Genomic DNA, 24,639 nt, shown 5'->3' with positions numbered 1-24,639 from the left:
CCCTAATGTGATTTTAGAGATGCTGGCCTGACTTCTGGTAATAAGAAGACACCTCGGTAGCATATAATTTATGTCTAATTCTGACTTCTGGAATACTTCTTTGTCAGCAGTTTCTAACCTGAAATCCTGGGAAAACATACTCAGCATTAAAACACTGAACCAAGTAGAATTGCTTTGAATAAAACTTTCTGTACATTGAGCATACGATGAACTAGAAAGGAAGAATGACCAAGTCTCAGCGTTGAAAAGGTATGAATTAGGTTACATGTTCCAAAATACAAATGCACATTATTCATATAGATGTCGCTATCTTTTTGGTTAAACTATTCTAAACAGTGATGCTTTACAAATCATCATTGATTAGGTTTTAAGTAATTATATTTTAGAAGAATGGAAACATTGAATTTCTATGCAGTAGAAATTAATGACAATGCTGGTGATGGTGATGATGATCATGGAAAGGATGTTTTTGATAATAGCTAACATCTTCAGGCATCCCCAAACTATGGCTCACGGGCCACATGCAGCCCCCTGAGGCCATTTATCCGGCCCCCCCCCACTGCACTTCCAGAAGGGTCACCTCTTTCATTGGTGGTCAGTGAGAGGAGCACTGTATGTGGCGGCCCTCCAACAGTCTGAGGGACAGTGAACTGGTCCTCTGTGTAAAAAGTTTGGGGACCCCTGATCTATAGAGTGGTTTCTACATTCTGCTACTGTTCTAAATACTTTGTCAATATTAATTTGTTTGATCCGAAAAAAATCCATATGGCATAAACTCTATATATACCTTGATTATATATCAGTGAGAAAACAAAACTCGGAGAGAGGGTAAGTAACTTGTGCAAGGTCACACAGGTAAACCGGGGTGGGGGCGGGATCTGTCAGCAGGCAGTTTCCCCCAAGGCCAGTCTTCTAAATACTGAAAATACTGCTCCTCCGCCATCCATTACATCTGAACACCATACAAATTCTACTGTTCTTCCAAAGCGTTCCTAATCATCTATTATGATACAGTGTAGTAATTTAGCCAGATTTTTGGATCCATGAAAATGCTTCCTTTGAAGGAATTTTATAGTTTGCCAAACTCCAAAAAGTGTCAAAAGTGGCACTTCACATTTTATTTATTTCTTTATATTTATCTTGCTTTCAGCCTCCCAGGATCTCTCCGAAAGTGAAAGTTCTCTTGGCTCTTCCCACCCCCGTCTCTGCAGCTTCTCCTGGACGGAGAACCCGTCCCTTCTAGGTTTCTTTGGAACTTAGGTGAATTAAAAATTTGAAATATGAAATAGTTACAAAAACAATAATAACGTCAGTTACGTTTCTGTGTGTTCCACAACTGAATTTATGACTGGAAACACTGAAAGATGTAAAAAAGTGGGGTACTGAAAATACTGCAAAAGTAGAAAATGGAGGGAAGGCAGAAATCAGGATGGAGAACAGAAATCCCCGTGACTGTAATGTACCACACTTCCTGGGCCTCCTCCTCTCAGGCAAAAAAGGTGAACAGTTTAGGGAAGAACTAAGGTTCCTGCCAGACCTCCCTGGAGTTCAAGGCATTTTATCTTAGTGGAGGAGTAAGAATCTGAATGACCACCATCCAACTCACTCAGGGTTAAAGAGAGAAAATGGGACTGTATTCATCTACTTAGACATGTTTTCTGTACATATTTATTTTAAAATTCCCCGAATCACACCAGTTTTGTTTCTGAAAAGCTGGAACTAATAAATATATTCATCTAAAACCTAGAAAGAAAAAAAAAACTGAGGAATCCCTCATTTCAGGAGGTATTTTATAGCTTCATATTGATTTTGAAATATCCCCTCATTTTTGTGAGCAGTATATATTGAGATCTGCCGGTATTTCGTCCATAACCCTAGGACAAACATCGGATTCTCTGACTTGGATCTAGGCTTGATTTTATGACAAACCCTAGTGGATAAAACACTACAGACTGCCTGTCCAGCAGGAGTAAATTAATTGATTAATCATTTCAAAAGGTGGAGCAGCAAATGGACTCTGTTTTCAGTGGGGAGTGTGGCAATGAGCCCACATGACGCCCCTTCCCAGTGAGACTCTAACGCAGGGGTCCCCAAACTACGGCCTGCAGGCCGCATGCTGCCTTCTGAAGCCATTTATCTGGCCCCCGCCACACTTCCGGAAGGGGCACCTCTTTCATTGGTTGTCAGTGAGACGTCGCAAAGTGCGTCATGGCTCACGTACAGTACTACTTCCGGTGACGCAGGATGCACACGTCAAGGCCCTGGAAGCGCGTCATATCACTTGTTATGGCTAGCAGTGACAAATATGGAACCAGACACTGACCATCTCATTAGCCAAAAGCAGGCCCATAGTTCCCATTGAAATACTGGTCAGTTTGTTGATTTAAATTTACTTGTTCTTTATTTTAAATATTGTATTTGTTCCCGTTTTGTTTTTTTACTTTAAAATATGTGCAGTGTGCATAGGGATTTGTTCATAGTATTTTTTATAGTCTGGCCCTCCAACAGTCTGAGGGACAGTGAACTGGCCCCCTGTGTAAAAAGCTTGGGGACCCCTGCTCTAATGCCTTCAAATGGACTCTTCATTTGTGAAACAAAAGTCTAACACCTTTCACGGGGCTGTGCCCTCCTGATCAGATACCTGAGAAGAACCCTGAAGATCTGGGTGAATGCAAGGGAAGGAAAGGCTTATAGAATTTTTACTACTGTTCCTATTGCGGAGGAATGACAGCCAGTACTGGGCCCCAATCTCTTGATTCCCAGTCCAGTTGTCCTCATTCTGCTAACACGTTGCAGGAGCTGGGGCGAAGTTTCCAAAATCAAGACAAAACTATGCCAACAGCTTGGAAAAAGAGCTTATGCCAGTTAAACGTTCTACCTGAAACCTAGCATCCCATAAGCTTCACGGGTTGGCAGACGGCTTTCATTTCTATGTGTCTATTTGAGAATGGGCTGGACAGACAGCTCTTAAATTTCTTTCCATGAGTCAACATGAAAAAAGCGAACACCAGATTAGGAATGAGGACTGGGATCTGGCCTTGCATCTGTCAGCTACTAAAACCAATAATCTTGACTAATTCCTAGTCTCAGCTGAAAGGTCGATCATGCAGATTAGTTTGAGTGATACCTTTGTTATGCACATTGAGAGATGCATATTTAAAATTCCTACTCCGTGCATTAGCTATTTGACGTTGGATGAACTCCTTTGTATCTGTAAACCTCGGTTTCCCATGTTAAAACTTGGGATGGTTTTTCTCTGCCTCCCCCCCACCCATTATTGTCAACAGACTGTATTTCCTGTCTGTTTCCGAGGCCCTGGAAGCTGAACCTTAGGGTTGCTTCACCCCAGACCTTTGCTGGTGGGATTTCATTTGGGCTCAACCTACTTGTAAGACTGGCTATTGATGCAAGGACTCAGGAAGAGGTGGGCCAGGATAGCTATGCACTGCCTGCTACAGGGCCCTGTAACAGCTTGGTCTCTCCCTCATTCCCCTCCTCTGGAGGCCCTCTGGTCCATGGCTCCAGCTTCCCCGGGATTCCAAGGACAGTTTCCTCCCCTGGCTTCTTCAACCCTAGGAGAGGGAATGGCTTCCTGCCATTGCTAGTTTCCAGATGCCTCAACATCCCTCAGTGTCATAAAAGTCTGTGATCCAGATTGTGTACCTTCTGCTTTCTGCCAGGACAATCAAGAGTCCTACACATACTGCAAACTTATGATTGAATCAAATGCAGTAATGTCTAGTAGAAGGTAAACTAGTGGTTTCTCAACCAGGGAGATTTTTTTTTTTTTTGTATTTTTCTGAAGGTAGAAACTGGGAGAGACAGTCAGACAGACTCCCGCATGCGCCCGACCAGGATCCACCCGGCACGCCCACCAGGGGGCGATGCTCTGCCCCTCCGGGGCGTTGCTCTGCCGCGACCAGAGCCACTCTAGCTCCTGGGGCAGAGGCCAAGGAGCCATCCCCAGCGCCCAGGCCATCTTTGCTCCAATGGAGCCTCGGCTGCGGGAGGGGAAGAGAGAGAGAGGAAAAAGGGGGGAGGGGTGGAGAAGGAGATGGGCGCTTCTCCTGTGTGCCCTGGCCGGGAATCGAACCCGGGACTTCTACACACCAGGCCGACGCTCTACCACTGAGCCAACCAGCCAGGGCCTCAACCAGGGAGATTTTGACACCAAGGGACATTTGGCAATGTCCGGAATTGTCTGTCTTTATTTTTTTTGTTTTGTTCTGTTTTTCAGTCTGGAGAGATCTTTGATTGTCAGTTGCTATTGGACGCTAGTGGACACAGAGGTCCTTCTAAATATCCTGCACTGAAAAGAGGCAGCCCTCACAACAAAGAATTATCCAGACCCAAATGTCAATATTGCCTAGTGGTGTGAGAAATCAGTAACTAGCAGTTGTTAATAGCTGTACTCCACTGAGATGATCAAAGGAAATAATATCTGTTAGAGATTCTCAAAGAGGATGCAGGCCAGAGTAAGGGAGGAAAGTGAACATTATCCGAAATCAGAGAGTGCTACTAGGTACCTTAAAAATATGAAATATTTCAATACATTTGATACTCAGAAATTTATTTTAAAATATTTGTAATATCACTGTTTTTAATGAAAGCAAAATCAGACAACTTCTATTGGTTATGGAGAGATACAGAAATACATAATTTCTCAATTTGGAAGGATAACTATTTGAGGCATTGCGGTATTTATTTTCTCTATCATGAACATAGCTTTTTAACACTAGGAATTATTGATATTCCATAAAGTGCAATATAAATTAATTTTCTTAAAATACAATACATACAACTTTTCTAAGTAAAAGTCCATATCCACTGTTTTAGCAAAAACTTCTGCTGATATTTCAGTATGAGTTTGAGTCACAGGAGATATTAGTATGTCAGCGGTGGGGGCGAAGGCTGGAATGATAGATAACCATCATGTAGTCCTTGCGATGCTTTATAAACTCACTCCTAAATTTCAGAAGCCCACACACTGCAGCTCAGCATGATATATACCCAAGCAGTAGAATTAATGACCTAGTGTGCTGACTCAGTTTGCAGTTAAAGTTCATTCCATTTTTTTTTTTTTTATGTCTGGTCTCCCTAAAGTCTGAAGATTTCCATTCCAGTGACTCACTAATGGAAGGCAAATCCTCAAGAGCCCAGAAAGAGATCACTAACTGGGGAGAGACTCTGCTTGTATTTGAACTTATTTTATGCCTAGTTGCACTAATCGTATTTCTATTTTTACCCCACACCCATCGCTCTCTGCATCTCAATTAATCACAGAAGCAAAGCTTTTTAGTGTGTGTGCCCACCTAAATGCACTTGTCTGCTGAGATGAAAACCTCGTGTGAAAAATTGATTACCATTATTTAAATAAAACAATCAGTATTAAAATAAAGAAGGCAGAATTAAAAACTTCTTCTTTTACTCAACAAAAAGGTAAACAAAAGGAAACAAAAAAAATGTACGAAGAATGCCTCAGCAACCAAATTTATTTCAAATCTTTCATCTCAATCGGAACTCCGTGATACAGAATGGACTCGGGTATGACTCGGAATGAGACTAAACAATAGCAAATAAATAGTAAAGTTAAGTAGCAGAAGCACGGGTTAAAAGAATCTGGATTCCAAGGCAGAGTAAGTGACTTGTCATTTCACTGAGATTGGCGTGTGTGGTGTCATTTTCTCCTGTGTACACACACATACAGACACAGAAACTATCTTTCATAGAAGCATGTAGTCTCTCACACAAACAGACCAGACACATCACCTATTACAGAGCAGTCACAACGCCCGCAAGCATTGTGGTGGAAGATCAGAGGGGTGGAACAAAGTTACTAGCTCAACTGGCTTTCCGTCAAAAAATAAGTCATTCAATAGAGGCTGAATAGATTAATGTTTAATGCAGTCCACATATAAGATTAAAGAACTTAAAACTAAAATGAAAGAGTAAGTAGAGCGACATAAGGCTACAACTGATCTACCCCCTTTGTTAAGTACAATGTTATCTACATTAACAACAACACAGATGACAATAGTCCTTTTCTGTTCTTTTACTCAGGATATTCACAATACTTTTTGGTTAATAATTGACTTTTCATGGTTCCCTCACCTTTTTAACTTGCCTGTTTATAATTTCTACACTGTTTAGTTTTATGTTGTAAAGACATTAACATCTACTAAGAAGGATTACTTACTGCAATTATTTTGTCTGTGTTCATTTTTATTGCTAAATTATAAACATTCTTTACACCAATAACAGATAAAAACTCAATCCCACATATCATGTTATATAGAAGTTCTTTATTCTCACTGGATATGATCATATGGAGAAAAGGAATAAGCTTCCATGGAGTCATGGTTAATATTATTATTAACTATCAATTATTAACTATCAGTCAGGATTAAGAACTAGATTAATATATCATCATATTAATGAATACTTGGGATATTCAGTAATTCCACCTGCAATGCACATTTTGCCCTATCATATTATGTAAAGCCCCTGTCTTCATCAGTAGTCTCAGTATTGTATATTCTTATTTTAGCTTCTAATAACTAGCCACATTCACAGTAATATATGAATTCAATGTACTGGAGAAATTATAGTACTACAGTGTGTCCATAAAGTCATGGTGCACTTTTGACTGGTCACAGGAAAGCAACAAAAGACAATAGAAATGTGAAATTGGCACCAAATAAAAGGAAAACCCTCCCAGTTTCTGTAGGATGATGTGGCAGCATGTGCGCATGCACAGATGATGACATAACACCGTGTATACAGCGGAGCAGCCCCCGGCCATGCCAGTCGAGATGTAGATGGTACAGAGGAAAGTTCAGTGTGTTCTGTGGCTTGCTAAATTTGAATCCATGACCAAAGTGCAACATGAATATCTGGCATGTTTATAACGAAGCATCACCACATAGGAATAACATTACTCGGTGGGATAAGCAGTTGAAGGAAACCGGCAGTTTGGTGGAGAAACCCCGTTCTGGTAGGCCATCAGTCAGTGACGAGTCTGTAGAGGCTATACGGGATAGCTACCTAAGGAGCCCTAAAAAATCTGTGCATGAGCCCACATTGAACTGCACTGAATAGGTATGAAACTGGGAGTTTTCCTTTTATTTGGTGCAGATTTCACACTTCTATCGTCTTTTGTTGCTTTCCTGTGACCGGTCAAAAGCGCACCATGACTTTACGGACACACTGTATTCTTTTTGATTCAGAAATACTACTACAGACATCTACCCATTCTACTATTGAGAACATGCCAATTATGTCTATTTGTTAAAAGAGAATCAATTGTTTCAAAAAGCATATTGATAAATGTTAACCCAAATACTCAATTTACATTTTGTTCTTCTGAAGAGTATTTATTTTATAACATTTATTGATTACTTCTGATTATATGTCATATATGTTCAAAATTTTTAGAAATGGAGCAAATTGAGTATACCCTATTAAAATGTTTCCTTTGTGTTATGTCTATAAAAGTATTCGAGAATAAGAATCATATTATATGTACAATTGTATCCTGTTTGTTCACTTAAGACTGTATTATGAGCCTTTTCCTTGTATATTATATATTTGTTAAAATGATTCCATTTATTTTTTTTTTCACTTAAAAACTGATTATGGATCTTTTCCCAAGGAATTATATATCCTTTAAAAAAATACATTATGTGGCTCTACCATATGTCATTATGCCACACTTACATGTGAGTACACACTATTTTATTTCAGTGTTGGATAATGTTAGATATTTAGGTCATCTACATGTGTTGCTTTGAAAGACAGCACAGTGAAACATATAATTGTGAATCTATATGTGTATTTGTGAGTATTTCCTTCCATCAGTGTAAATGGGAATTTAATTCTTAGGTTCCTAATGTGAAAGAACAATCGCCACCACCAACTTCTTATTATTAGGGAAAAAAAAAACGAATAGGCATAGAGGGCAAAGAGTATTATAGTGTCCCGGGAAGCAGTCAGAGCAGCATGAGAAAACAGTACGAACGTCCATACTGTCTGCATTTATACTTTAATTTATAGTCTTTTTTTATTTTTACGTAGCCTTACAATTGCCACCACCAACACTTTCTAACCTTCAACCAGTGCAATATGGCGCTAATCCTCAATGTTTCACTGAAATGACCGCAGGCAGTGCTTGGAGCAGAAATGTAATGATTTTAAGTCTAATCTCAGTACTTACCCACTCCACACACTCACAGTGGCTCTCAATAAACAGTTTTTGAATAAATGCATGCTGCATGTATCCATGAGTGAAAGCAAACTTCACATTAAAAGGCTGGATTTCAAACGTTGAGAAGAGAATTAGCTGAGATTTAAATTCTCTAATTTCTAAAAATGTCTTGATGTTGAATGTATGACAAGAGGTCTTCGATCGCAGATGTGGAATAGAGAAGGAATTTCATTTTTCTGGCATGCACAAAAATTCCTATATTTGAGAATCAAGGAAACGCATATCCCTGCAGTCTAGAATACATGTATATGTAATTCCTTTATATGTTTAAATTATTCAAATATAAAATGTATGTTTACCTATGTTAAGACAAATTTGGAAGATCTACATTATTTGTCGATATAAATCCTTTTAACATACTTGCTAATCAGACACTTCAGAGCTACATGTATAAGCATAGGTGTAAACTGGTTCCTGACCAGGTAAGAACCATCATAGTGTATGAGCTCTGCCCTGGGACAGTCCAGTATTTGATCGCCACACACGCTGAGACACACACAAGTTCTCATTCAGAAAATTAATGCCTATCTCCTGAGAAAGCCCTTGATATCAGCATAAATATAACCTTTATTGCTCTTATGTGTGCCTGAAGCATGAACTTCACCTAATTATGTTCATAAGAGTCTGGGCTTGTTTTCCACTTTGGACTCTGCCACTAACTGTGTGATTTGAGTCAAGTATAATATTATCTCAATGTTTCTGTGCCTCCATTCTCTTGCCTGCAAATGTAGATAGTAATATCCTTTCTCTTGACTTTAACGAGTTTAGAGGTACTGAATGGAATGATAAATATAGTAAATCACTGTCTAATTTAAACGTCATAAAACTTTCTTCAAATGTATGACTTTCAACTTTTTGTCTCTGATGTCTATCTGAAATGTTTGAGTTCATTCCCATAAAAATATGAAATCATTCTCTATCTAGCTTTTTTCATTTGTTCCCTTTGTTTTTTTTCTGACTTTCCCAGTTTATAGGCATCCCAAAGCAGTGACTCAATCTCTTTCCTACAGAATACTACTGCAAATTAAGTTTATAAAAATTCTTTTATAAAGAATCTTGCTATATTTTTAAATACCTAAAGAGGTGTATCCTAGCTCCAATTTTTTTCCTACATATTTATGTATCCATGTAAGATAAATTTATTCACTGCCTATTAGAGCTCTCTTGAGATGCTAGGGGTATAATACCAAATAAGTTACAGATCTTATCCTTAAGGATTTCTTAGCTAAGTAGAGAATTTTAATTTAATATATACATGTGTGCACAGAGATGTGTCCTGGTATATTTGAGCATCTACATTTGGCATAAAGAAAGCAATGACTATTTAGGTTGCCTGATAGGTAAGAGGAAGGCATGAAGTAAAGATTAAGAAAGGGGAATTATGTATCAGCTGAGCGTTCAAAGATGAGGATAAACTATTCAAGCTCACACTTTAGGAAGAGCAAGGATCATTTGAAAGACCAGATATGAATGGTTTGTGCGAATGTGAAACAGAAAGAATTGTTCATGGATTTGCAACTTGTTCAGTACTGCTAGGGCAAAGAGCCATGAATGGTGGGGTTGAGGACACAGGGGAGAAGGTTAGGAAAGAAAGGTGGGAGGGAGGAGGACATTCGTCCAGGTCATGGAAGGACCCTCGCCTTGCACATGATAGAAGAAGTATTAAATAATTCTTAAGTCGGAGGATGGGAAGTTAGGTTTGAATTTTAAAAAGACAGAGAAGGCTGACTGGACAGAGGTATGTTAGAATCAGAGGACGGTGAAGAATTGGAATGGGAATTGAACTCAATGGGTGCTCAGCTACAACGCAAGGCAGGATGAGAAAAGAGGAGGTTTAAGAGCAAACAATGACAGAACAGATGATGAGATGAAGGAGAACTGTGAGCCCAGTGTGCCTTCCAGAGTTCTGGATTAGGTCCCCATGCAGAAGAGGGTCCTGTTAGTTTCGTTAGGGAATCACAATGTTCAGCACGGTTCAAGTGGCTTTCTGGTTAATCTCGTCACGTACCTGTATGTATTAAGATTTAGTTACTGCTCCTTAGAACTGTTAGCTATTTCAATATAATTTTGGGACTCTCAGTGCATCCACCAGTCTATCTGGCCACAGACACATCCAGTTGCTATAAATCAACAACGCCATGGACAAAACGTTAATTAACTTCTGGTTAACAGGAGTTTTTCCTCCACCCAGCTCAACTGCCACCCTGCTTCCTGTTCTTCCTTTCCTGTTTCCAACATGTCAAATCATTTGGGCAGGTCTTGTTATTATTCATTTTCCTTTGCAAGTTCTGATTCTGAAAAGTCTGTAATTTTGGAATGTTCTTGGTAACTCATTCCTGCTTCTGTGGAATTCGAAGCTTTATTATATTTACCATGAATTTTCTTTATAATGCATATTTATACGGAAATACTATGATCCATTTAAACCGATGTAAGTGGCAACATTTTACCTCTGAATCTACGAAGGTCACCCCAGAACCCTTCTTTAGACTGATCTTTAGTTAAATGGCCTCTTTTTAGCTAACTTTCTCTGGATGACTGTCTGAATAAGTAAACCTCAAAACAAACTTCACATCAGATGATAAAGGGGTAGGAAGTCAAAGTACCCTGCAGAAAACATCATCTTAATAAAAACTCAAAGTACCTGAGGTAGGCAGAATGACGCCTCCTCCCAAAGATGTCCCTGACCTACTCTCCACTATCTATGACTCTTATTTTACATGGTAAAAAGGGAATGAAGATTGCAGATGGGTTTAAGGTTGATAACCAGCTGACTTAAAAATAAAAAGATTATCCTGGATTTTGGAGGTTGGCCCAATATAATCACAAGGATCCTTTAAAAATATGGAAGGGAACCTGACCAGGTGGTGCCGCAGTAGATAGAGCCTCGGACTGGGATGCGGAAGGATCCAGGTTCGAGACCCCAAGGTCGCCAGCTTGAGCGCGGGCTCATCTGGTTTGAGCAAAAAGCTCACCGGCTTGGACCCAAGGTCGCTGGCTCAAGCAAGGGGTTACTCAGTCTGCTGAAGAAGGCCCACGGTCAAGGCACATATGAGAAAGCAATCAATGAACAACTAAGAAGTCGCAACGCGCAACGAGAAACTAATGATTGATGCTTCTCATCTCTCTCCATTCCTGTCTGTCTGTCCCTGTCTATCTCTGCCTCTGTAAAAAAAAAGGAAGAGAAAGGCATAGGAGGGTTAGATTGACACAGCCTGAGAAAGACTCAGCTAGTCATTGCTGATTTTGAAGGTGGAGGGGGCCACGAGACAGGGCATGTGGGCAGCCCCTGGGAGCTGGAAAATACAAGGAAACATCATTGCCCCTAGTGCCCCCACAAAGGACAGAGCCCTGCTGACACCTCAATTTTAGAGCAGCGAGACGCATTTTAGACTTCTGACCTCCAGGAGAGTAAGATAATAAATCTGTGTTATTTTAAGCAGCTACATTTGTGCTCATTTATTACAGGAGCCATAGAAACAGTCCAATGAAATCCAAAGTTGGCACTGAGTTGGAAATGTGAATATTCCGAAATGCCCGTTCTGACGAGGTCAGCTTTTACCGTGCTATGTTTTTACTGTATTATTTTTAGGTAAGAAAGTAGGGTATGAAAGAAAACTATTAATGATATATGCCTACCACTTAGCAAAAATACCTGATAATACTTTACCTAAAATCAGTATTTAATACTTTATCAGAAATAATTTTCTATAAAAGGCAAAGATTTTATTAACGTATTTGCTTATTTGTAAAAAGATCCAAAGGAGAAAAGAAAAAGGGCAAAAACGTAGCTTTTTTTTTCTTTTAAAGTTTTTGGCTAAAGTTACATAAGGATCATTTATGTTAACCTTAAAATGCTAAGAGTACTTTGTGTATATTAAATAGTCACAATAGGCAAGCAATTCCCAGAACTCACTCAAGTGGGACCATTTTACTTTTTAAAAAAACAGATTCCATTTGAGATATTAAATTATTAAGCCAAATAATTGTATGATAAGGCCCATTTCTAAGAATAATTTCATTTTTAGTGCAATGGAAGTAAAAGGAGCAGAAAAGAAGTTTAAAACTCCAATTAGCCACTTTTAAAATAGAGTCAATTTTTTTTTTTTTTGCTGTTACATATGATCTTTCTGTTATGAGATACAATTCCAGTCTCCTACAACTTAATCAGCTAAATATAAAATGTAACCTTCCATCTGGTAAATCAATTTAACAGACATAATTGTGCCCCACTATAACTCAATAAGACACTGAGGAAAACCATTGAAATGCTATTTCCTTTTCTTTAGAAGAGAATTATGTACAATTTCAGCATGCTTTGCATTTCTAAAAGTTAAAGTCAACAGGGAGGTATCACTCTCCTTTACATGACTTTCCCATGAGAAAATCAACAGCAAAGTATAAAGCTTTTGCTGTTATTCATGAAACACTCCATAAGACTAACTTGGCTTTAACCAGAACATATTATTTGGCAGCTAAAACCTTTAATTAGAGTTGTGGTTTGAACAGATTTTCACTGAATTTCTGTTCTATAGGGGCTCAAGGAGCAACATTGTTTTTCTAACCAGTTTATTCTATTTCAGGTGGATTAAATGCTGTACTTGAACTAAGAGGGGGAAAATAAGAGAATGCTACCCTGATTCTTCTTTTACTGATGTTAATGATGATTCAACATTTCTGAACAAGTACTAGTAGTAGTTAGATAAAAAGAAGAATGAGACACTCCTTTTAACCAATATTTACTAAGCATTTGTTCTGTGCAAGATTGTATAATTGGTATTCGGGAAGGAAAAAACACATCTAAAATGATGATTCTTACTTTACAGAAGAAAAAGAGCCAGTAGGGAAAAGGTTTTAACTTGTCGATGGACTGGACAAGAGGAAAGAGAAGATGACGGAGCCAAAGTGGAAGCCAATGATCTAAGCTGCACGCTTGAGAGAGACATTAGCAGCACTGAGAAAGAGCAAGCCTTGAGGTAGAAGACAGAAGGGTCAACTTTTAAACCCAGTAAGTTAAAATAATTGCAGGATATCTTGGGAATGGCAGCCTGCAGTCTATGCAAGGGTTGAACATTACAGATACAGATTTAGACCACAAATAAAAGAACTTAAAAAAAATGAAGATGGGTCTGACCAGGCGGTGGCGCAGTGGATAGAGCGTTGGACTGGGATGCGGAGGATCCAGGTCGCCAACTTGAGCACAGGCTCATCCGGTTTGAGCAAAAAGCTTACCAGCTTGGACCCAAGGTTGCTGGCTCGAGCCAGGGGTTACTCAGTCTGCTGTAGCCCCACAGTCAAGGCACATATGAGAAAGCAATCAATGAACAACTAAGGTGTCGCAACGAAAAACTAATGATTGATGCTTCTCACCTCTCTCCGTTCCTATCTGCCTGTCCCTATCTATCCCTCTCTCTGACTCTCTCTCTGTCTCTGTTAAAAAAAAAAAAAAATGAAGATGGTACTGATGAGTCTGTTCATTGTATGAATGTACCATCATAGCCACCTACTGATTAGAATGGATAAAAACTAGAATCTAAGCCTGTAAGGTAGTGATGATAATTAACATTGGGAAAATTAATGCAATGGAACAGCGTGCTAAGAGACAAATGAAATCTTAGAAATCCAAGGTTTTATGGGTACATCAACTAGGAGAAGCAGATAAATGGAAGATTAAAGTTCACAGGAGAAAGAATCAGTCAGTGGGGTCAAAAGACACAAGAAATAAAGAGGGGAAAAAAGGTGAGAAAAAAAACTATGATTTGGGATTTGTAAACCATTGGTGTTCTTTGAAAATACTGTTCTAGAAGAGAAACAGAGCTGAATCAGATGACACATTTTTCTATATCAGAACCTAGCAGAATAACTAATGTAGAACAGATCCTTCACACATGTTACTCTGAACTCAAATACCTACGTGAGGATGGAACAGAATCAAATTTTGACAAGAGGCTAAAAAGGAGAAAAATTTAAATGAGTTTTATTTCTTTTAAATTCATTTTTTTTAAGAAGAGGGATCAATTTTATTTTTATTTTTATTTTTTTTTTTTTTTTTCATTTTTCTGAAGCTGGAAACAGGGAGAGACAGTCAGACTCCCGCATGCGCCCGACCGGGATCCACCCGGCCCGCCCACCAGGGGCGGTGCTCTGCCCCCCAGGGGGCGATGCTCTGCCCATCCTGGGCGTCGCCATATTGCGACCAGAGCCACTCTAGCGCCTGAGGCAGAGGCCACAGAGCCATGCCCAGCGCCCGGGCCATCTCTGCTCCAATGGAGCCTTGGCTGCGGGAGGGGAAGAGAGAGACAGAGAGGAAAGCGCGGCGGAGGGGTGGAGAAGCAAATGGGCGCTTCTCCTGTGTGCCCTGGCCGGGAATCGAACCCGGGTTCTCCGCACGCTAGGCCGACGCTCTACCGCTGAGCCAACCGGCCAGGGCCAAGAAGAGGGATCAATTTTAAATAGAAAACATTATAGGAGGAGCTTGGTAACTGAAGAACTCCGGAGATCCTAACACTCAGAGGCTAACTAAGTAAAGGCCCTGAAAAGACTGAGCTCCTTGAAAGCAAAGATGATGTCTCCATCCTCTCTCTGTGCTCAGAATGAGGGGACCTGAGGCACAAATGCTCAAGTTTTATTCCTCTCCCATCCCGTTCAGCTAAATTGAAAAGGGCGACTTGGAAATCTATGTCTTCAGAACAGCTTAATTTAGAAAATTGAAAATGAAACTGAGAAGAATGATAACATGAAAGAACTGATCTTCCCAGTGTTTTTCAGCCTTTGCCATCTTCATTCTGTAAAGTACCTGAAAGGCAGACTGTATTTAGTGTCTCCATGATCGCCCATCTCAATCTCTGCGCTTCTATTCAACCCTTAGTCACCTTGATTTTCTTCTAATGATGAATTAAGCATATACTTTTTATACTATATATTTTAATATAATTTCTACCAACAAGTTTAAAAAGTACTTCATTCTAATCAACTCACGACCTTAGTAGGGATACTGCTCTATCCAGAGTCACCCAGCCAGAGCCTAAGAGACATTTTTTAAAGTTGGGGAAATATTCTTCATATATTCTTTCTTATAAGTATATTATAAAGCAATAATGTAATAAATTGAGAAATTAAAATAGCTCCTATATGGATTATTTAAGCACATATAAAGAATATCTATTAGTTCTTATGTTTCCCTAGATTTATCTGTCTCCATAGTAAAACCTAGCATATTGGGAAAATAACATTTTCTTGTGCGGGACTACTAAGTAACATTTTGACACTAATTTTATGTTCACAGTTTCTCAGAATTCTGTCATCGATCAATATATTAGTTCATATTTGTTTGTGGCAAACATGTTTTCAAGGACCAACTTAACATGATGATTTTTTTACTTCTGGAAGAGTTCATTTTTAAGAAAAGTTTAAATGCTTACATTGCAGAAAGAATACATCAATTTGTGGTTTTAAATAATTTGCTTTCAATGGAAAATGTCTGTAGTGGTAGTTGGACTTATAAAGAATAATCCAAACTCATCTTTTTTTCTAAAATACTTCAATAGTATTCATCATTGGATTGGAGTTAAATTACATTGACTACAATCTACAATACATTGTTATAACTCACTACTTTTATTAGGATGGACCAACATAGTGCTTTTGCTGTCGCAAAACTGCCTTTTTTTCAGTGATACTAGATACCAGTTATTTATGCAAAACATAGGAGTTGAAGACTAGGTTCTGAAATAAAACTCCCTCTTTTCAAACCTGGCAGTGCACTTACTGCTCATATAAATTAAAGGAGACAGAGGAAAATTACTAATGTCTCTAACTTCTCTTCGTTCCCTTGTTTATAAAACTGTTGAGAAATAATGAGATGTATTTCAAAGGTTGTTGTATGAAGTCAATAAGAAATATACCAAGATGGTTAAAATGGTATCTATTGTATAGTAACTCATGTTACCTATAGCCACCATATAAATCTAACTAGCTGCTAACATGAATTCTCTTCAAATGATTGTTTAATAAACATATTTAAATGTAGACATATTGAAATATTCTTGCTACCAGTAGTAATCTCAAAATATAATTACCCATTTATTCGTGATCAACTATAACAGCAAGGTAATTGGCGACTCTCTTGTTTACCAGTGTTTTACTGTAGAGCAACAAAGTATATGAAGTAGGTAAATACTGTCATTGTAAAATTAATCAATCATTATGTTTCTCTTGATCTTATATTCTTTGCGCCCAAAACATGATTTATATCACAAAGTCCTTAGTGCATTTATTTGGCAAATATTCAATTTATAAACGTATGATAATCCCTGCTGACGTTTCACAAAAGGAGAGATATGGTATGAAATCTACTGTGTTGCAAACAGAATTTTAAAACAAACAAACAAAAAGATAGAATACGAAAGAAACCATTAAACGAGATGAAGTTATTGTAAATTTTTGTGTTTCAGATGTGTGTGTTCCACACTGTGTGCTAGTGGGTCACGGACAAAAACACTTTTGAAGATACTGGTATATTACATAAAACTCCAGTGATCTCTAGAGTTGGGGCCACGACACAATCCTGCTGAGTAAACACCATTATTCCAGGGGGCAGTGTTTCCATGGGAATAACTAGGTAGCAAGGACAAATTAAGGTAGCTGAACTGCAGAAGATTTCAACATCACTGCTTCTGGGTAGAGAAGGGAAAGGACTTGGAAAAGCTTCCCATAAATTGTAGTATCTAAGATGGCTTTGGAAGAATCAGAGTCTCAGGCAGATCAGATCTGAGAAGCCCACTGAGGAAAGGCCCAGGGCATGTGTGAAGACCACCGAAAAGTTTAAACAGGAGACTTAATAGGATCAGAGCCGCCCTTTAGAAGGATGAATGCCTGTCAGTTTCATCCTCAGTCCAACTCATGTGAGAACTACCCTAAACTCCACCAAAACATCTAGGATGGCAAGGGGGGCAGGCCCCTAGCTTCCACCACCACCGCCCCCCCCCCCCCCGGTGGAAATGAGCTCTCCGTGAGTGAATGATTCAGGGTTGGTACATGGCCCATGCGGTTCAAGTAAGTTAGCCCTGGGAATCTCTCAGAACTGAACTGAGGAGAAAGGGCTTGCTTTTGTTGTTCTTGTTAAGCAGTTAAGAGGTAAGCCTAGGACTGTACTGGGTTCTCCTAGTCACCATTTGGAGGAAGCGTTAATATATATCAAGTTCAGCAGAACCAGGACAGGAACTCATATTACTAATAGCAACATGTGAACACATTGAACCAGCATCATTTAAGTACCTGGACACTTGAAACATTCCATTAAATAAACCCCTCCAAATCCTTCCTTTTTAAAAACCAAGCTAATTTATACAGGGGTGCATGAAAATAGGTTTATAGTTTGCAATTACCCAAAAGATTATTATTGTATTATTTATTGATTATTGTATTATTTACTTGTATTAAAACTGTAAAGCTACTTTTGCCTGGCCCCTGTATTGGTAGCTTGCTACTTAAAAATAAAGAGTCCTGGAATATAGAATTCTGCTTAGACATTCCATTTTCTCTGAGTTATGTGATTGAGAATGCTCTAAGGCTGACACAGAGGAAAAGTCAGCCATGGCGGATTAGTGACACGTGTCTCAATCACCTGAAGGGATTTTATGATACTCAGGCCATACATGCACCTGCACAGGCTATACCTGTGCTATCCTATACAACAGTCCCCAGCTGGCAATATGTCCATATTTATATTTGTCAACAAAAATGTATTTCCCCCTTACCACGTGGTGGTGCTGTGGATGGAGTGTCGGACTGGGATGCAAAAGACCCGGGTTCGAAACCCCAAGGTCGCCAGCTTGAGCACAGCTCATCTGCTTTGAGCAAGGCTCACCAGCTTGAGCCCAAGGTCGCTGGCTCGAGCAAGGGGTCACTTAGTCTGCTGTAGCCCCCAGGTCAAGGCACATGTGAGAAAGCAATCAATGAACAACTAAGGTGCTGCATCTCCCTTCCTGTCTGTCCCTCTCTCTGTCTGTCTTTGTCACACACGCACACGCACACGCACATGCACACACACACACGCACACACACACACACACAAAGAAATGGATTTCCTTAGGCATACTAGCCACATTTTATATTCAATTTCAAGTGACTGTATCAGTCTAGTGGTAACTGAATTGGACAGTGTAGATCTGGAACTTTCCCTTCATTGCATAATACTCTCTCTTCTGGGCAGTATTAGCCTATACTATTTTCAAAGAACCCTCTATGTACACGTATAGCAAGCTAATAAATTATCTTTGAAAATCTATTGTGTTATCTACTATATAATAATATAATTAAAATAGATATTTCCAATTAAATGTGCTGAACAATTATAACTAAAACATTATTATCTCAATGTCTTTGCTTATCTGCATTTTTCAGGTGGCCTGAATCTCTGCTTTCACTCAAGAATGCTTATAATCTGGAAATATGAAATAGTAATTCTTTGAGAAGCAAGGCGGGTCAAATGCTAAATTAAATTAACAGTCAATCAACCTTTTCGGAACCTACCGCATGTGCCTTACTATCGCAACTGTGAGCGATTTAATGGCCAAAATCCTTTTTTACTCATCCTTATTTCTTTAAGACTCAGTAATAGGCCCAGCACAAGGTGTGATTTGTCAGATAATAAATGAAGATGTTAAAAACACTCTCTTCAAGGACATTTTTATCATCCAACTGGGAAGAAGAAGATAAAAAAGAACAGTATGAAATGATATTTAATAACTGACATATGATTGCCAACTTTTATAGCAAAAATTACAGTGGTATGGGAAAACAGATAAGAAAAATGTCAGAATAAAAGTTTTCATAAAAAAATGACTTTTGAATTTATCTGTTACGTGAACAGTGTGTAAACAATGGAGAATCGGAATAAATATTGAAGTTAAAAAAACCTCAAAAGCAAATAGATAACTGTATCAGTGGTTGGCAAACTGCAACTCGCAAGCTACACGTGGCTCTTTGGCCCCTTGAGTGGGGCTCTTCCACAAAATACCACATGTGGGCGTTACCTCAGTAAGGTATGTACCTACCTATATAATTTAAGTTTAAAACATTTGGCTCTCAAAAGAAATTTCAATCGTTGTACTGTTGATATTTGGCTCTGTCAACTAAAGAGTTTGCCGACCACTGGTATGGGTAAATTAAGGCCATTTAATGAAAAATCTAGCTAGCCACTATAAACTGTTATTATGTGTTGCCTTAAATACTGAGGATGCTTTGGAGCAAAAGAAGGTTTCTCCCCGACTTCTCTGCCATAAAGGATACTTCTATTTCAAAGTAGCCCAGTGGGTGGCTTAAATTTTAAAGAAAATATAATCACAAATATTTCATCATTTATTTTTGTCATCTTTTAATTCATTTCATTAGATATGTCTAGAGATATATAAGTGCATGTATGTGTGTGGAATATTTTCTCAGTGTTTCAAGTATTATAATTGTGAATACTACAAATTAGGAGTCATTTTCCAATCATTCTCATGATTATACAACAGATGGCTAAATACTTTTAAAGTCTTAATTATTATTTTTTGCCAATTTCTCATTCCAATCTTATCTAAAATGTCCTGCCTATTTCTAATTGAGCATTTTATAGGGAGTGAAAATATGTCATTAGATTTTGCTACAGTTAATTAAAATGAAAACTTAGATACAAGTCTACAAAGCATCATTATTTATTTCTTACTTATATATTCATCAAATCATTAACATTTTCTTACCTTACTCATCATAAAGCACGATGATATATTTTCTGTTAGACTTGTACAGAATCTTTGTAATCATTTGTTCAAAATCTTTTAATTAATTGAGACATCTAAGAGGTCAAATCATTAAGTGCTATGTTCAAGGCCATATATTAGTGACAAGTTTAAGATCACTAATATTAACTCCTTTTGCCACTCAAATTTTTTTTACAATTGTAGCACATGGCTACAATGAATAATTCCTACTATTAATGCTAGACCATTATTCTTATTAACTCATACTGGTAATATATACTGAGACTGTCATGTGTCAGGCACTGTACCGGGCACTTTCATGCAATAACTTGATTGGTTACAATAACCATGCAAGGCAAATATATTCCTTACTTGACACCCAAAAAGGCTGAGGCTCATTAAAGTCCTGTAATTTGGCCAAAGTCACATAACTCTAAGTCAGGGGTCCCCAAACTTTTTACACAGGGGGCCAGTTCACTGTCCCTCAGACCGTTGGAGGGCTGGACTACAAAAGAAACTATGAACAAATCCCTATGCACACTGCACATATCTTATTTTAAAGTAAAAAAAAAAAAAAAAAAAATGAAACGGGAACAAATACAATATTTAAAATAAAGAACAAGTAAATTTAAATCAACAAACTGACCAGTATTTCAATGGGAACTATGGGCCTGCTTTTGGCTAATGAGATGGTCAATGTCTGGTTCCATATTTGCCACTGCTAGCCTTAACAAGTGATATGACAAAAGCTGTGACGCCTGCATCCCGCATCACCGGAAGTAGTACTGTATGTGAGCAACGCCGCCACATACAATACTCCTCTCACTGACCGCTAATGAAAGAGGTGCCCCTTCCGGAAGTTTAGTGGGGCCGGATAAATGGCCTCAGGAGGCCGCATGCAGCCCACCAGCCATAGTTTGGGGACCCCTGCTTTAAGTGGTAGCCACCATGGTGGAACTGTCATTCACACTGAACTCCAAACCATGAGATTATTTTCCATTCTTTGTCTTTCTGGTCTATATCAGCTTTGTCACAGCAGTTTTCTCCACAAGCAATTTGAGTTACATTTACAAAGTTTTTACAAGGTCGATTAATTATCACACCAGTCTCAAAACTTGCTCTTAGCTCCAACTAGTCATACATATTGTATACACAATCTGTGAGACCAGCTTCTCATTTACTGAACTGCAAAACTTAAACCATTCTGTTCTTTAATTCCAACCTAACCATAATTAACTTTATAATAAAAACAATCTTAGGAACATAATTTCTTATTATGCTTTTAATAATTTTTACCCAGAAAATCACTATTCTAAACCATTTAACTCTTGGGTAAATACTGCAATAATTTACCCATTATAACATGCACAATTACCTTGTATACCACTTTTTAAATAGCAAAAACATTGCTAATTAAACTATAAAATATCCATTAAAATTTCTCAGATTTCAGATATGTGTTTTTGTTTTTTTTTTAAATGAGCATCGTGGCCCTAGTTGGGTAGCTCAGTCAGTTAGAGCATCATCCTGATATGCCAAGGTTGCAGGTTTGATCCCTCGTTAGAACCCATACAAGAATCAGCCAATGAATGCATAAATAAGTGGAACAACAAATCAATGTTTCTCTCTCTCCCTTTCTCTCTCTCTGAAATCAATCAACCAATAAATAAAAATTTAAAATTTTTAAAATGAGCGCCTTAAAGAGTGGTGGGGGAGGTATAAGAGGGGGTGGGGGGAAAAGTGGAGCTATTAAAGGACTCGACTTGAGGTGGTAAACACAAATACAGTATACACTGATGTATTATAGAATTATATACCTGAAATCTATATAACTTTATTAACCAATTATACCCCAGTAACTTCAATTAAAAAATAACATAAAATATAACGAAATTTTTAAAATGAACATTTTAAAAACAATGAAATACGGTAGTTTAAAATGACCAACTTTTCATAATTTAAATGGCTAAATATATATATAAAAAAAACTATCCTTTAAAGGAGAAAATTATCTGTAAAAAGGTAAATCCTTTTTATACAAAGGAGATAAATTTTCTCACTTTTGGAGGGTCAAAGAAAGATGACTGTCTTAACTTATCAAATTTCTAGTATTTGATATTATGAGAAAGGTAAGAAAAACACACAAAAAAATCCTTATAATTACCAAGTCTTGTTTACATAGTAGTTTATATTCTGTTCCAACCCAATATTTTATCCAACTTATTATTATTATTATTATTATTATTTTGTATTTTTTGTATTTTTCTGAAGCTGGAAATGGGGAGGCAGTCAGACAGACTCCCACATGCGCCCGACCGGGATCCACCTGGCACACCCACCAGGGGGTCCACCTGGCACACCCACCAGGGGGCGATGCTCTGCCCATCTGGGGCGTCGCTCTGTCACAACCAGAGCCACTCTAGCGCCTGGGGCAGAGGCCAAGGAGCCATCCCCAGCGCCCGGGCCATCTTTTGCTCCAATGGAGCCTCGGCTGTAGGAGGGGAAGAGAGAGACAGAGAGGAAGGAGAGGGGGAGGGGTGGAGAAGCCTCTCCTGTGTGCCCTGGCTGGGAATCGAACCCGGGACTTCCGCGTGCCAGGCCGATGCTCTACCACTGAGCCAACCGGCCAGGGCCCCAACTTATTTTCAATGTAGCAAAAATCAATGGAGTGTTTATTGATCTCCACCATGGAAAAGAAAAAGCTGATATACAGAAGAAGGCATAGAATGAAATGCCATACAACGAGTCATTAGACAAAGCCTTTTACACGCAGTAGTATATTCCTTCCACAATGGAATTTAAAGTTTTTTTTGGCTTATTCTATCTCTATCAGTTTTTAGTATATATATATATATATTATCATAATTAATAACAGGAATTATATTGCTTAAATATAAATCTGTCACCTCAAAAACTTAAAGTCATGTTTTAACATTTTTATTATTATTTTTTTTTTTACAGGGACAGAGAGAGAGTCAGAGAGAGGGATAGATAGGGACAGACAGACAGGAACAGAGAGAGATGAGAAGCATCAAGCATCAGTTTTTCATTGCGGCACCTTAGTTGCTCATTGATTGCTTTCTCATATGTGCCTTGACCGCAGGCCTTCAGCAGACTGAGTAACCCCTTGCTTGAGCCAGCAACCTTGGGTCCAAGCTGGTGAGCTTTTGCTCAAGCCAGATGAGCCCGCGCTCAAGCTGGAGACCTTGTGGTCTCAAACCCGGGTCCTCGGCATCCCAGTCCGACGCTCTATCCACTGCGCCACTGCCTGGCCAGGCACATTTTAACATTTCTAGAAAACATTTTACAGGTTCAAAGGTCATGGCAGACTTCAGGTGTCAGGTCCAACAGGTAAAGGGCTTGGACGGCTTTACTTCCATCTTCATCACAAGGAGGAAGCTGAATTAATTAAAAATCAAAGCAATTTTCTTAGCTCCATCAGAGAATTGAGATCTCAAAGCAAATCATTACCTCAAAGCTGAAGAGACAGGAATATTCAGAAAGTCACAGCTGAGATCAGCTTACCAAGGGGCAGAAGCCACTGGAGTCAGTGACCAGTAGGCACATTTTTATGCTAATGTTGGTGAATGGCTAGAGGCCTAGTGTGGACTAAGTTAAAGTTAAAAACTCCAAGGGCCGCATCTCTGGGGGACCCTGCACTTTCCTGGGTATTGCTTACAGGAACCTGCCAGGGTCTCTCAGTGCAGATCAGTGAAAAGTCCCGTCTTATGTGGGTAAGGCTGGTGAGTAGGGATGTAGAAGGAGACCAAGGTAGCCATTTGGAAATACGCTCAGAAAAAAAAAAAAAAAAGCCACAATTTAAAAATATACCCAGAGCATTCTACACAACAAAAACCTGGCCTCCAAATGAAAATATTTTACCCGAGCTTGATTTGACCTGGATGGAAGGGCAGTTAGCCAAACACAAACCTCTTCTAGCCTTCATGCCTGACTTTAAGAGGGAAAAAGAAAAAAAAAGCTAAGAAACAGTCCAGTAGTTTCAGGCCACGGACTCAGGCCCACTAAAAAGCTGCTCTTTAATCATAACATTCTAGAACACTATCCCACCCTGACATCCTACCACCACATCAACGGGGTTCCAGCATAGTCACAGTGGATTACAGCTGAGGGGGCTGCAACAGACTCGATTTCTAAAGGAGTTCTTAGGGAAACCCCGAGAAACCAAGAAAAGAAAAAAAACCAGAACAAAACAATAAAACAATACAAGAAAACTAAAGCCTCTGGCACCTACAGCAATAGCCAACATTAAACGCAGTTCCAGTTCCAGCCACATGAACAGGAAACCTTACACCAAAGCCCAACCACTCAATTTCTATTTTATAATATATCATGTCCAGCTTTCAACAAAAAATTGGAAAGCACGCTAAAAGGCAAGAGAAAACACAAGTCTGAAAAGCATCAGACCAGCATCAGATGAGACTCAATTATGGCAAAGATTTTGGAAATATCAGATAAAGAACTTAAAATAGCCCTAGCTGAATGGCTCGGTTGGTTAGAGCTTTGCCCCGAAGCTCAGAGGTTGCCGGTTCGATCCCTGGTCAGAGCATATACTGGACAGTTTTATGCTCCTGTTTCTGTCTCTCTCTCCCTCTTCCTGTTGCTCTAAAATCA

At 38.9% G+C, this 24,639-nt stretch overlaps 1 protein-coding gene across 4 annotated transcripts in view; it reads right to left on the bottom strand.

The window, feature by feature from the left end:
- HDAC9 (histone deacetylase 9) overlaps positions 1-24,639 on the bottom strand; it is a 967,189-nt gene that overhangs the window by 395,969 nt on the left and 546,581 nt on the right. The window lies entirely within an intron of this gene.

The sequence above is a fragment of the Saccopteryx bilineata genome, chromosome 7 (assembly GCF_036850765.1).
Source record: "Saccopteryx bilineata isolate mSacBil1 chromosome 7, mSacBil1_pri_phased_curated, whole genome shotgun sequence".
NCBI classification, from domain to species: Eukaryota; Metazoa; Chordata; class Mammalia; order Chiroptera; family Emballonuridae; genus Saccopteryx; species Saccopteryx bilineata.
This window is presented reverse-complemented; position numbering and strand designations above follow the sequence as displayed.